Source organism: Gallinula chloropus, assembly GCF_964237585.1.
Source record: "Gallinula chloropus genome assembly, chromosome: 3".
Classification (NCBI taxonomy): domain Eukaryota; kingdom Metazoa; phylum Chordata; class Aves; order Gruiformes; family Rallidae; genus Gallinula; species Gallinula chloropus.
The window spans coordinates 18128829-18143985 of record NC_140087.1 but is presented as its reverse complement, the minus strand read 5'-3'; positions in this window follow the sequence as shown (position 1 = coordinate 18143985).

Below are 15157 nucleotides of genomic sequence, written 5' to 3'. Positions count from 1 at the left end.
TGTATAAAATAAAATCTGTGAATTTTTAACATCCATAAATTGATGCACACATAAATATACAATTGAAAATGCACTAGTATATCCATCAATCCAAAAGATTGCTTTAGTTTTCTTTATTCACATTTAGTAAGTCCCAGAAGCTACTTGAGAGCGATGTATTTCTCAGAATAAGTAAGGCTTATTGAATTTGAATGTAGCCTTAAAGAAACACCCCCACAGATGCACTTTACAATGTCACTTTTAAAATAAAAGAATATGTTCCTTTGCACTGGAACCAGCTGACTTCACCAAATAGTGTATAATTTTAAATGATAAAGCCCTTTTACTAGCTCTTGCATTTAGAGGTGTAATTTGAATACCCAGGAATCAATATCTGCTTTGCTACATGATTACAACCAAATAATTGAAATATCAGAAGGGCAGTGAGCCATAGAGCCTTTGTACTGAGGCAATAAGACATTCTAATGACAATGCTTTCAGTATGAACACAGTTCTTAATGTAATTGTATGCAACTTTTGAAAGTACTCTTTTTAGCACTCTGCAAAGAATACAGGTGTGTACATCTGAGCACCTGAAAACACCAATGACACTTCTGTTTCATCAGTTTTTAAACAGAACTCCCCATTGCTCCCTACAGTTCTGCTGCAGACAAGCCACAGACTCTCCTCTCAGGGAGGAATATTATGCAAATTCAAACCAATGTGACAAGATTGATTTTGGACAAGTCTGAAGGCTGAAAAACAAGCTGCTACTTCTTGCAAGCTAGGAACAGTGGTTTATGAACCCTGGTTCCCCTGGAAAGAAAAAAAAAAAAAAGAAAAAAAAGAAAGGATGTGTATAAGGAAAATACTTAATTCATGTTTTCACTTGTAAAGAAAAAAGGGTTCTCCCTTATGATATAAAACCAGGAGAATCTGCAGGTGAAGAACAAGTCAAGGTTAATATAAATTATGTATCTGCTACTTAGTTGCAAGGCAGAGCAAAGGAAAAAAGAAAAAAAAAAAACAGGCCTTCTTATCAAAGAATGACTGCAATATTATTTCAAAGGTATTCACTATGATTGTAGGATAACAGTTTTAAAACTGGAGTAAGCACGAAGGTTGAGCAGCTTACTTAATGAAGTGCTAGCCTTTCATCCCTAGCAGTATAATTTAAATCCATCTTTCAGTCCTAAGTAAAATAAGTGGCTTCATCTTTGTCCCTCACGAACAGCAATATACATTAGATAACTACTGCGTGTAATTTGACACAATTTAGTACAACCAATAGCCATTTTGACAGTAGAACATCAAGCTTTAGCTACCACAAACACTGAAAACTCTCTTTTTATTTTTTTTTCTTTCCAGTAGAGCAACTTTTAAAAGCATACTTTTGTTTTAACTGAAGAATCTATTTTCCCACTGCAGTCCTCATTCCAGGTGTGATTCCTTATCTCCAGCTTCTGTATCAATCCCTCTAAGATCCAAATTTTAACAATGAACTTTATGTTGCATCTATTGTTCTCTTAATTTTTCTCTTTAAGTTTCCACAGGAAATCTGAAATTCCAGTCATCTTATATACGACAACATCAGTATCTGCTTGAGTGGAAACCTGAAGCAAGGAGATGTTGGCCAAACATGAAATTTTGCAGAAGGTCTTGCAGCTGTTTTTCAGTTATCTAATCTCTGTGTATTCATAATTTAAACATGGATGAATCTGAAAGTGTTTGTAGATCTCAATCTATGTAGTAGAGATGTAACTGTGCGCGGCTTTCCAATTAAAGTCACCTCAAAAACAATGCTGTTTACAGACCCCATAACCAAACCTATCAGATTTAGAGGATTTGCACTGTGCTATCATCTAGTAACCTAATGAGCTATAGGGAGTAACACCAAAGTGCTAACTGTCAGAGTACATGGGGGCCACCTTTGCTTACATCAGTATTTTTCCTTAATATTTCACCTACCACATAAATATTTTATGAACTTTTTATCCATCAAGAAGTTCTAATTGATTATCATTGTAGCTATCAGAGAGCTTCAGTTTGTGTCAGGAGCTTTTTGCTGCTTATATTTGTGTATAAGGTCCCAAATTTCAGTCACGTTCAGCCCGACTGACTTGGATTAAGGTAAGTAATATATAAAGTATGGCTTCAAGAACCTCAGTTTCATAATTACTTCACATGTATGTATTTGCAAGAATTAATTCCTCCTCCCAGAACTTAATTGGAAAGATTTTATTTAGTGATTGCATCAGTAGTTTCTTCCACATTTTGTGCAGCCTCTACCTTCTTTTAAGCTTGCTGAGCTCTACCAGATGCTCTTGGTCCTTTCTGAGTAGTGAAAGCTAAATTCTTATGAATGTTTGTGAAGTATTACTAAGAACAGCAGTCCTAGTAAAGAAAATCCTACCTCAGCAAAAGCAGCTACAAAAGCATTGAGATTAACTCTTTGATTAGTAACATGTTTGTTTAAAATATGTTTTTTTACAAAACCTGATTTACAATAATGAATTCACAGGTTAGCCAAATCTGAATAATTTTAATAAGCATTGTACTGATATAGTCACTAGACCATTCAGACCCTGTTGCTTAGATGCAATAGAAAAAAAAAACCCAAACACCAAAAGAACCCCACACAGCTAAATCCTGAGTGAGTCACATTCTTTTTGATTTGAAGGCAAAACCTAAAGGCAATCTTTAAGATTCATCATAGATAATGAATTTAGTATTGCAAACATGATAGTGTTTTTATCTATTGCATATGTGATTTATAATTAAACTACCTCACTAATGTAAATTATTGTATATTGCAAATTAATATATGATAACCCAGATAATTGTTGTAGTGCATCATGATACATTCTATTTTTAAAGTAACGACTGAAAAAGTTGTGTGTGAGAGTGCTGGTTTCCTGCACTCAGGACTATTATGACAATACAGAAATAATGTTTACAACTACCTGGAAGCTGATTGTCTCTGAAAAATAGACATGAGCATTTAGACTAATATTTTAATTCATTTCTGTTCACAAAAGCTTTCCTTTACAAAAATAATACAAAACCCCATTACTCAACAGTACTTAAATAATAGCAAAGTGTGAGCATTTTATTCTTGGGGCAGGGAGGAAATGACCTAAGGGGAAAAAAGAGAACCTAAGAACTGGATTATGACTTGACGTGGTACTTAAATTCACCCTTCTAATAAGCCTAAAATACCACATCAAGGAGAATTTCAAAGACTGCCTTTTTATAAAGTCTGTACAGAAGTCTCTTTTTCTCAGTCTCAGAAGCTTTCAAAGGCAGAAAGGCCAAGACATGAACACTGTCTTGTCTGCAGAATTCCCATCAAACATAACATTTAAGAACAGCATTTACTATTCCATGTTTTATGAGAGAGATTCAGGCAGTTACTGGTTTAGATTTCATTTAATTATTTAAGAATTTATTCAGTCTTGAATATTTATTATGAAATCCTAATGAAAGAAGGAAAAACCATTCAAGTACACTGATAATCAGTTTAATATTTGTGTACTGTGAAAAATCGCTGCACTTCTTTATTACTACGCAGTCATGATTTTTCAAAAAGATGCATTGCTTTGTTAACTTGAAGGAAGAGGCTGCATAGTTGACACCAGTCGTTACCTAAAGGCCTGGAGTGTACTGATCTGTAAAGATATTACCAAAGAAAAATCTATACGATACTATTAAATTAAAACTGACATCTACCTCATCATCATCGTGAAAGGAAAACAGAAAAGGCCATGGAAGCAAATATCTCATTATCAAGTGTGACAAAGATTTAATTAGGGTAATTTTTCAAGAATGTTTGCTTACTGGGCTGAGGCTGATTCTTCAAATATTTAAAGTCAGTGTTGCTCATTTCCTATTGACAAGGCATCTCTACAGTAAACGAGGAATAAATTCAGCGATGTCTTCATACAGCTTTTTTCCCTTTTTTCTCCTGACGTGAAGGGGGGAGTGTTGGGTGCTCAAGCTCACTGGAGCAGAATCCATGCTTTTTTCTGTTCAAGGAGGAGCTGTGTCAGGAGTAGAGCTGAGCGCTGTAATCCAACCACATTTTAATGATAAACTTCATTGAAAAGAGGAAGCAGGTCTTGGAATTCTGGACCTTTATTTCTTTTTTAGATGCAGTTCTTTTGATTCACCAATTCATTAATTTGTTTATTTGGTTGGTTGATTTGTTTTATGTGAAGGGACTATGATAAAACTGTTCTTTTTTCCACTGAGCTGGGAGGAGATGTGGAGACGTATTCTAGCAAGAAATATCACGTCCATTTATTGTCGAGATCGACTGTATTTTTTAGTTCTGTTTATTAAAGTAATTCTTAGGTTTGGGGGGTTAAGATTTAGCTACTCTTTATTAATATAAGAATACCAATTTTATCAGATAAATTTAACTGTACATACTTCATATTTTCATAAACAGTTACAAGATTTATCATTATACCTATTATATATGTGTCTGTAAGAGCATATAGCTATAATTTTATATTTGTTCTCTGTGCCCAGGTCTCTCTACTTGAGAAAAAAGTGTGTATGTATGAGAGAGAGAAAGTGAAAGAGCATACTTTAACTCATAGCTTGTGAGTTAAAGTTTGTTTTTCTGGCTGTGAAAGTTAAAATAAAAATCAAGGCATAATGCTTTGGATAGATGAAAACAATTCAATTTGGTGACTCTGATATTTGCTTGAATTTTAGTATCTAAAAACATGGTCCCACTCAAATAATCAAATACCTAATTTTAAAAAAATAAAATGGTTCAATATTTCAGAGGGTTTTAAAATCTAAAGGAGTAAGATCAGAGGAAAGTTCAATCAGAAATTCTGTAACTGAAAAGTTTTTACAAACATTCTTCAATATTCTTTAGAAGAATGTTTAGAATTTATCAGCATGTCATCGGAGAACTAGTATCTTCAATTAAGAATCTCTACAGCTAACTCACACTTAGGAATGGGCATGTAAACTAGAAAATTGTATTGGCTAGATAAAATTTCAAAGACTGGAGAAATTTCAATGTTACTTTCTTTGGGTTTTTTCATATTAAAAAAGGTGCATGTATCTGTAAAAATGAATTAAAAAATAAATATAAAAATAGAATATCTCAAATTGTTCCTTCCCTTCACTTTTTTAAAATTTTCTTTTTTCTTTTCACTTCTTTTTTCCTCCAAATTATCTGCCCACATACATGTTTGAGTGTGCTTTCACTTTATTTTGTAAAATTTATTTTTCACTTCTTGTTAATAAAATCACTAGTGTTTCACTAATAGTATTAGGTTCATAACCCCTCCTCTACAAGAAAAAGAAAAGCAAATAGTTTTTTCCTAAATTACCTGTGTATTCCTTGTATGTTTACTATAATTCTGATATATGCATCTTTTCTTGGTCATTTTCATCAGATAATGTCTTCAACATACTGCAAGCTGAGCCTTTGTGGCAAATATCGGCCCCACAAGCTTTGGATATTTTTGGTTTTGTTCTGTTCACTTAATATGAAAGCATACCTTCAATTATTGTGAAGTGCAGAGCAAATATTTCCATAAGGTACAGCTGATTTTATTTTACTGCACGTTACAGTTAAAATAGATGGTCAGCTAAGTTGTCTTCTCATGTGCTATTTCAGTGACCATAAAGAGAGTTAAAAATGCCACAAGAAAAGGTGATAAGCAAATACTTATTTAATACAAATCCTCAATATGTTACATACGCAGAAGGCTTATCTAAAGCCCCAAAGTGGACTGCCTAGAGGAATCCTACTTGAATTGTCCCTCGGGGGCTATGGGCTGTAAGTCCTCTCTTTCTTTGAGATGAGGTCTAGCAAATGAGCTGACTCCAGTGAAGAATGTCAAACACCTTGGAGGTTACTTTGTGTTACAAGGCAACTGCATAATGGGAGAGTTAATTCTCAGCTCCTCAGAAGTCATCTATACTGAGTTTCTGGAAGACAAGCTTCACGTGGCCAAAGGCTAATGATAAAATTGAAGACATTTCCCAAATTAAAAATAAATGACAAAGACCATGTGCCAATAACACAGAAAAAGACTGAAAAAACCTGAGGAAGAGCTATTTGTATAGAGACTATATAGTCTTCTTTTAGGGACTTGCATCAGAAGAATTAAGCAAAATATTGTTTTGTCTCTGTTGCTAGATGTAAGAGAAATGCATGCTTTTTTGGGGGGTTGTGGGTTTTTTTACACAAACAATTAAGAATGTTTGTCTTTTTCTCAGTATAATTTGACAGGCTATGGTGCTTGAGAATCTGTTATGAATCAGAAAAAGATCAATAGTAACAGCAACACTGAATCTCATCGTTATGTCTTAGGATATAAATCAGTCTCCATATAGGAGAAAGAGCTGTCAAGAAAATTCTCCTCTCTAGCAGTGGAATAAATATATAAATAAGATAAAAGCATTGTAAAAAAATAAATTCAGTCCAACAACCATGCAATTGATTATTAAAGTACTACAGTGATGTAGAATTTGGAAAATTGAAAAGCTAACTGGCTCCCATAAGCTGCAATAGAAATTACTTTAAATCATATAGCTGTCTCCAAAGTCAGGAGAAGATATTTCTTCATGGCCAGTTAAAATAATAAATATGTGTATATAAAAATATATATATTATTTCTAAAGTGATAAACTCATACTACGAGTTAATTATGTTGATTCTCAAGAACCCAAGAAAGGCAAGTGAACAAACTGGAATGTGAGAAAGCAACTGGCCTGATGAATAGGAAAGAGGCAATAGATGTGATAGTTCTTTAATTTAGGACTATTTCCTACACATAGCATTCTCAGAAGCTGATGCAGACTAAACTAAATTACTATAAAGCAGGTTATGATATTGAATGCTATTGCTTTATATCACTATATCTTTATATCACTGAAGTGATAAATAAAGAAAAAGATGCTGGTTCATATTCTGCAAGTATGGACAGTGTCTTTTATGTGTTTATATTTAGCTGGATCCTTGTTTCCTGGCAAAGTCTAACCTTGGGCAACACACTCGTCATGTCAGGCTCTGGGAAATCTTACCATAGAGCAGACCTCTTGGATGTGCTTCCACATGAAATGTTGACCTTGGGTAATTTTGAAAAGTGTCAACAGAGACACAGGATTGTTCTTTGCCGACTGATAGAAATACCCATCCTGAAAGTGTGCACATCATGAAGTTATACATGTTATTGTTTGGATGCTTGTGTAGTCATGCACTCATCTCAGTTGAATGCCATGGGCAGTGTAAGCCACCCCAGAGAGCAGGCTCCCATCATGCAGCCTCTCCTCACTTGAGCCTCAGGTGTCACTGACTTGTAGCTAAGGAGAAGTAGCCACAGAGTCACAGTTTTCCTTCTATGAGCCCAAAGCTTCTCTGAGATGCTCCTCTTAAGAAAGTGTCTGCTGCCTACGGACCAAGCTGCTTGCCTGACAGCCTCCAGATGAGGATACAGTAAGAGCAGATTAGGAGTTCACTGAGGTCATGAGACCAGACACAAAAAACAGACATAGCCAAATAGGAGCATTGTATGTTCAACAGGGGAGGTAATTATTTAAATTATCCTGATCAGTTTAGCACTGATGAGGCCTCAGAAGGATTCTTATGCTGAGTTCTACACTCCAAAGTTCAAGAAAATTGTAGGAATAGTGGAAAAAAACCAAAGAGCAAAATAAAGATGAGGGGTTTAGGATGAATAACCTGTGAAGAAAGGCTGAAAGCACTGATTTGTTTAGTTTAGAAGAGAAGATAAGACTAAGGGGAGACACTAAAATAGTCTTCAAATATAAAAAAATATTTTTAGAAAGACAATTCATGATCTCCACTTTACTGGAGGACAGAACAAATCATATAGGTGACTCAACTTGCAGGAAAGAAAATTTAAACTATATCTGAAACAAAATTATGAAAAAAAATTAAAATATAAGGATAGTTAAGTGCTAGAATAGATAACCAAGTGTGAGAATGGAATTTCTGTTAAATCTTCTTAATAAACATGCTTAAAAACATCTATCAACTACTCCCATTTTTGTGAATAGGAACGATTGCTACATTCCTAAAAATGATATTTTATTTCTTGAAAATCTATACCTACATGCATGGATTGAGATAATATTTTAACTGTGGGTTGTTTTTCTTTGTGTGTGTGTGGCTTTTTTCTTTGGGTTTTTTTGGGTCGTGGGGTTTTTTTTTCCCTCTAAGGGAAATGAAAATATTTGGGAAAAAAAAGACATTAATACTAAATTCAGAAAGTAGATCATGGGAGAATTGAGCCTAAACAGCGATTTTGGACAACACATGCTGGGGTTGGGTGGTTCCAATTGTTTTTTAAAGGGTTCATGGCCTGAACTATAAAAGCATTTTTTAAAAATGAAAATGATACCTCTATATCATCTGGAGTTGCATGACTTTGCTTATATTAAAGATGAACTCGTGAGTGAGTCTGTAGGATTTTAATTTCTTGCTGATATTGTCACATGCAATTATTAGCTGTGTTTTGTTTGTTTGCTTTTTAATTGAGGACCTTTGAGGTTTTTTACATTTTGTTACATTACTCCTTAGACTATTTATTAATAATGCATCAGAAATGCCAGCCAGTTTCAAAAAATCTTCAAGGACAGCTACAGATATAAGTGAACTAGAAAAACACAGCTCACATGCATGATAATTTACTGGAGAGGAAAAAAAATGTGGTTTGTATCAATTAGGCTTATCAGTCCAGATGTGGTATGCAAGATAAACACACCTTTGTGCTATCTTGGCACAAAGCAATAATTCATCGATTGTGTTAATTATTGGTATGCTGCACAACATCTCTCTGGGTCAGATAACCAACTGTACTATGCAAAATCTCCCCAAGTATTCCAGGTCAGGTAACAAGTTGAAGCTACTCTTGTTTTGATAATATTTCATAGCTGTAAAACTGGTGGAAGCTTTGTCAGCAAAGTTTGAAAACTCTTATGCAGTCTTCTAGGGAAAGTAGGGCAGTTGAATCTCCTCACAGAGATTGTGTTCATCCTTGGCTTCCTGATGATGGAAACTGCTTGAACATGGGCAGAAAAGAGAAATCGCTTTGGAAAAAGGGACCATCTGGTGCAGTGGGGTAGCTTTAAATGCTGCAAAAGTATAACCTGTGGTAGAACAAGGCTAAATGACAGAAAAAATGCCCAAGATCATGTTGTCTTTCCTGAGTTCTATGAATGAGAATGGACAGAAATGAGTTGTCCTGTTCTTTGCCCTATATTCTGTACAGTGCAGCATTGCAGATACATTTGGGTGAGCCCTGTGAAAAACATCAGTTATTTTTACAAAGAAATCCAGCATTTTCAACCTTTGTCGTTGTTAAAAACTACCCTGCTTGTAAAGGTTTTTGGGGTTTTATTTAATACAATGTCTTCACTATTTTGTGGTTTTCTTTTCCTTTTTTTATTTCCCTCTCATTTTCCTGTTTGGTTGCTGGATGCCTTACTTGTTTTTTTTGTACCCCCGTGTCGGCAGTGAATTGTGTCAGTCATCAAGTACTGGAATATAATTTATATTCATGTTGCTTTTATGGAGATTGCTAAATTCAGAGCAACAGCATTAATGGAAAACATATGTGTAAATCTGCTGTGTATACAACAAACACTCATGTATAACACAAGCTGCGTGAGTATCTCAATCAAATTCTTTCAGTCTAGAATCCTGCAAAAACAATAGCTTTTACATGGAACAAAGAGAATAACAGAGGGGGGAAAAAAAGAAACAAAGAAAACAAGAAGAAAAAAGTCATTGAAAACCAAGATGGTTTAAGGGCCAGATTTAACAAGTCTGATTAGATCTGGAGTTCTTTTGTCTGATTGTTTTCCCCTGAATACTGTCCATTGAACTTTGTTTAACTTGATTGAAGGAAATCTTAGATATTTTGCCACAAAGAGATCTATTTCAAGGATCTTGGAAGTTCTCATTTTCTCTCTACACCAGCTGGCTTAGTACAAATCTTGTTTTATAACCTACAACAGTGTTTCTCTTGTGTAAATGTGGATTGCATGTCAAAATTCATATTCTGATATACATCCTGATCTGGGGTTTTTTGGGTTTTTTTTGAACGAAGATATTTTTTCTAAATCAGGCTGCAAAATAAGTTGTTGAAAAAAGCCTTCTTAACCAAATTAAATTAGCTGGTTTTGATATTACCCAAAAAATATAAAAATAGCTAGAGCTATATGAATCCAGGTGAGTCTGACTTTCTAAGAGTATCACCAAAGAAGATAAAGCTTTTACTTTTTCACATAGATTTGATGTAACTAGGGAAAAATATGTATGTACTATACTTATTGAAATACATGTCAAACCGTTCCAAGTTGAAGGTAGGCATCATGGTTGCTCTTTTCAAAAGAGGACTAAACTGCCCAAATGCTTAACAAGGAACTGGGTAAAATCTTGTTCTTTACAAATTTTCAAAATTCTTATTGGTTTGATATTAATTTATGCCAGCACTATCTCTGTGGTTGGTAAAGGCACTAACAGTCTAACTGAAGTGATTTAGAGTGAGCTGAAGCTCAATCCAATTGATACTAACCCAACATTTATGCCTTCAACTTTGAAGGATTCAAAATTAATCCAAGGTAAAAAATACATTCTTTTACCTTTTCAAATAATTCAAAATTGGGCATTAAATTAAATTAAAGCTATTAATTTAAAAATTCCTTAAAGCCAGCTTTTATTGTTGCCTTTGACTAGAGGTGGATGGTTATAAAAGTAAGCTTGTGTTTGGAGATTTCAGGCTGCTGTGGAGTACAGGAAAAAAGATGGACTGTATTATCGTATCAGAAAGTTGTATGTAAATGTCTCTTCATACAACAGCTTCACACCTTTACACCTGGGAAATAAATATGGTTCATATAGCCCATTAGAAAAAATGAAAATGCACTGCATCACAATACCTGATAATTAAGGCAAGTCATAGAATCATAGAATCATAGAATGGTCTGGGTTGGAAGGGACCCCAAGGATCATAGAGCTCCAACCCCCCTGCCACAGGCAGGGCCACCAACCTCCAGGCCTGGATCTACACAAGGCTGCCCAGGGCCCCATCCAACCTGGCCTTGAACACCTCCAGGGACGGGGAATCCACTACCTCTCTGGGCAGCCTGTTCCAGCACCTCACCACTCTTTCTGTAAAAAACTTCCCCCTAATATCTAATCTAAACCTTCCCTCCTTTAGGAGGCCCCATGTAGTCAACAGAACAGGTTGGATAGGAAGAAAACAAAACCCAAATACTAGAAGATAGTGGTTTATTTTTACACTGATCTACACATGGTCATTTATTAAGAAAGAAAACTATAGCTCTTAGTGTGTATCTGTGTTTAGCTTGGTGTCTCATATTCAGAAGAATCATAGACAAAATTAATCTTTAACAAGGGTACTTGCCAAATGTTCAGATTAAATCTGAAGTTTTAATGAAGGTTTATCTGTTTGAAAGTGCTCTCCTTGTGTGGTCTTGTAATGGTAATTATATTTATCTTCCACATGAGACAATGGAAAAGAAAAAGAAAACAAAATAGTTTCTAGCAAAGAAAGGCTCCAGATTCCCACAGACAGGAATCATCACTTACATTGTAACTATCTACACCATGCAAAAATACTGATGCCCCTAATCTGCCCTGGATTTTCAGCCTGAATTTTTAAGCTTTCTGCAGACATCCAAGAAATATCTTAGTTGAATTAAATTCTGTTAGACAGTGCTGAGAAAAACATGCTCTGGAAAAGCTACTTATCTCACCAAATTGATCACTTGAGGGGAAAAAACCTGCACCTTGGCTTTTGACATTTTTTATGGATGTTTTAAACGTGCATGGATTGATTCCATCATACCAGAACATGTGCCTGCCTGCCTGTCAGGACAAAGTGCAAGCACATACTATTCCCTTGTTTTCCTTCTGTGTCCTAGTCACACTGGAAGAAAACCCAGCACATCATTAAATCAAAGCAGATGAGCACAGATGGAGTAACAATTAACTTCCAAAATATCCCTTAGTTTGAACTACTGGTCCAATAAGTATATTTATGATTTTTTTCCCTTTCAGTACACAGTTGTTTTTTCTTTTTTCTTGACACTTTTTTTCTTCTTCACAATGTCAGTGAAATCCAGAATTGATATCTAAATCTAATGTCTGTAGGGCTGAATGAGAAATCTGTCATTAAATCTTAAACTATACAACAGCATAATGAAACAGGTGTAGTAGAGCAGTGATTGGTGACTGTGTGTCAAAAGCCTTTTGCAAGGGTTCTTAGATACATGGCAATGAAAGAGGTTGCCTTAAGGCAACAAGATTGAAAGTAATGCAATAATAGTTTGAGAGAGTCATTGGGTCATTTTGGACAAAGAATCAAGGCTTAATAGGCACATCACTTCTTCTAGAGGACTGAGGTTTTAGGGGACCAAGAGTTTACGTCCAGAAAGAAAGAAGTGGTAGAAGAAAAGGATGGATAGCAAAAATATAAATTCAAGGGGAAATTAAGTCACAGGACAAAAGCAGGTAATAAGAAAGAGGTCTAAGGAGAAGGGCAAACAGTAATTAGTAAGTAAAGAACATGATCTGGACTAATTCTGATAACATGTTTCAGTGTGGAAAAATAATGAACCAGAATCCACTACTGGTACAGAAACTGCTGAAAGAAGGAACATAAACCGAAAAATGAACAGAAGACTATTTTTGCCTGAGAGGTGATACCAAGGAGAGGAGACTTCTAGCCTCTTGGCTCATCTGTAAGGAATAAACTTTGAAAAAAGCAGACCAGAAAACCTTCAATGGAAAATGCAGAAGCTACTGGAGTCTCTTCTGCGATAGGAAGAGGAAAGCAGCATTGATTAAAATGTAATAAGTCAAGTAACAGTGACAGTTTGCAGTGTACTGCAATTTTTTTTTTTTCCCCCCAGGTAAACCCATGAAACACAATTTGCTCTTGTAATCAGACAATCAACAGCAGGAACAACTCACAAAGTTAATAATGGACTCAATTTCATTTAGTCTATAATGGGGCACAATAATGACGATAAACATCCTTGGTCTTCACTTTTTCTCTCACCGTGTCCATTTATGCAAACGCTTATGTATATGTAAAAGTCTGGGTGTCATGGAGACCCACTTGCTGCCTTAGTTCAATCCATTCCTGCCTGGCATTTTATCAAACTGGTAAGTTTATAGAGCAAAGACATTTGCCTGCACCTCGGGGAGGGTAAAATGACTCTGACACACATAGTTCTCATCTAAAAATATGTAATCTATTATACACTAATAAAATATTGTTTTTACAAATGGAACTGATTATTTAAGTATGCAACACATTTAAAAAATCCTTTTATGGAAAAAAACTATTATAATAAAATGTTCTGCTGTAACTCACTGTTTTCAGAAACTAGTCAGACAGTCCAAGAATGAACAAATGAACAAATTCATGAAAATCAAACTCTCTTCACAAACAATTGGGAAACAGAAAAAAATTGAAAAATTCATCAAACAGATTGTTTGCAATGAATAGATAGAACTATCTTTATTCACAGAAGATGATAATCTATTCATTAAAGCCTACTTAATTTCTTATTATTTTATCAAAATTCAGAATATAATGCTGAAAAGGCAGTTTGGCGCTTCCGATACTCAAATAACAGTTTTATTACATTTTAACTTGTTGAAACAATTAGAAAACAATAATGTTACAGAAGTGACAAAACAGGATTAGCGGAAGATATAAATCACCTCAAAAAGTCTGTGGACTTCATTTATCGCTCTATTTCCCCAAAATTAATTTAATCAAAGTAAAATAACTGTGTTCGATATAATTTCTTCCTAAACCTTGCCACATTCAGGTGAAAATCTCTTTCTCTTCTCAGTTTTTTATCCTTAATACTTAAATGGTGATTCTGAATTTTAATTCTAAGAACACCTCTCTTAAAGAGATAAACTCCTTTGAAGGAAATTTTTCAGCATGTTAGAGTCAGACATACTACCTCTCCTGGTAACTGACCACTTTGCATTACACCTTATTGCTATGCAAGTTATTCCCAACAACAGTATTAAATAAATTCTATGACATGCTCTTGTAAAAGATGACAGCAGTGCAGATATCCTATTTAAAACCATATTATTGACAAAGACCTTCCTGATCATCAAAACTGCCTCCTTGGTACTGCAGGGACAGCACAGAACGAGAGATGGAGCTCCCCATATAGCACTTAAGCCTTACCCATTGCTACCACTGGAAAGTCCAGGTTTTGTTCTCTGATACCAAAAAAGATTCCGATGAGCCAACAGCAATTGGCATGCAGTTGTCTGAAGTTAAACATCTGGGCTAGCTGCCTGTGCTCCTACACTGGTTGAAGATGAAGGAAGACACATCCTGGAGGGTAGGAGAGGTGGAATACCCTTTCCTCTGGCTTGCTCTACTTACTTCAGTAGGAGCCAAGAATGACGACTGAAAGTCATACTGTGATGATATAAGTTAGTGCAGATAAATTGCACTACCAGAAGACTATTTTTTGCTGGGTGGACTTCTCATCCAGTTCTAGATGCTTTATGATTTCTACAGCTATATCATCATAAGAGCCAGTGAAAAAAATCAGTATACTTGAGGGAAATAAGAACTTTGTTGAATTTTATTTTACACAGACATGTGGATCCAAGTTTGGGGAGTCTGAAGAGTGCTATGTGCCTTGTTTGGGCTAGCAAGGCATTTGATATTTCCCTCCTTCCACATATTTGCTATGTCAAATGTAATTTTTTTTAAGGTGCACTATGTAAATGCAGAAACATTGGGTTTAACAATTCTTAATAGTTTTTTGAGTGGAAAAATACGGAAACATATTGTTAATCAGTTAGAATCTATTTAACATATTTTAAAATGTATATTACCTTAATAAATATATGGTCAGTTGTAAATTCTGTTTGATATTCTGGTTCAGTCCATCCATGATATTTAAAAAAAGATAGAAAAAAAATCCACTTAAAAAGCAACTTAAGTGATAGCTTTATAAAATAATTACAGGTCTGTGGCCTCTGGTGACTATTATAGGTTATTTAAAAATAAATAATATAGATGAATCTGAAATTATAGGCCAAGTGTCTACTTTTGGCGAATACTGCCAACATATCTGACATATATCTCCTAGACTCATTAACAGA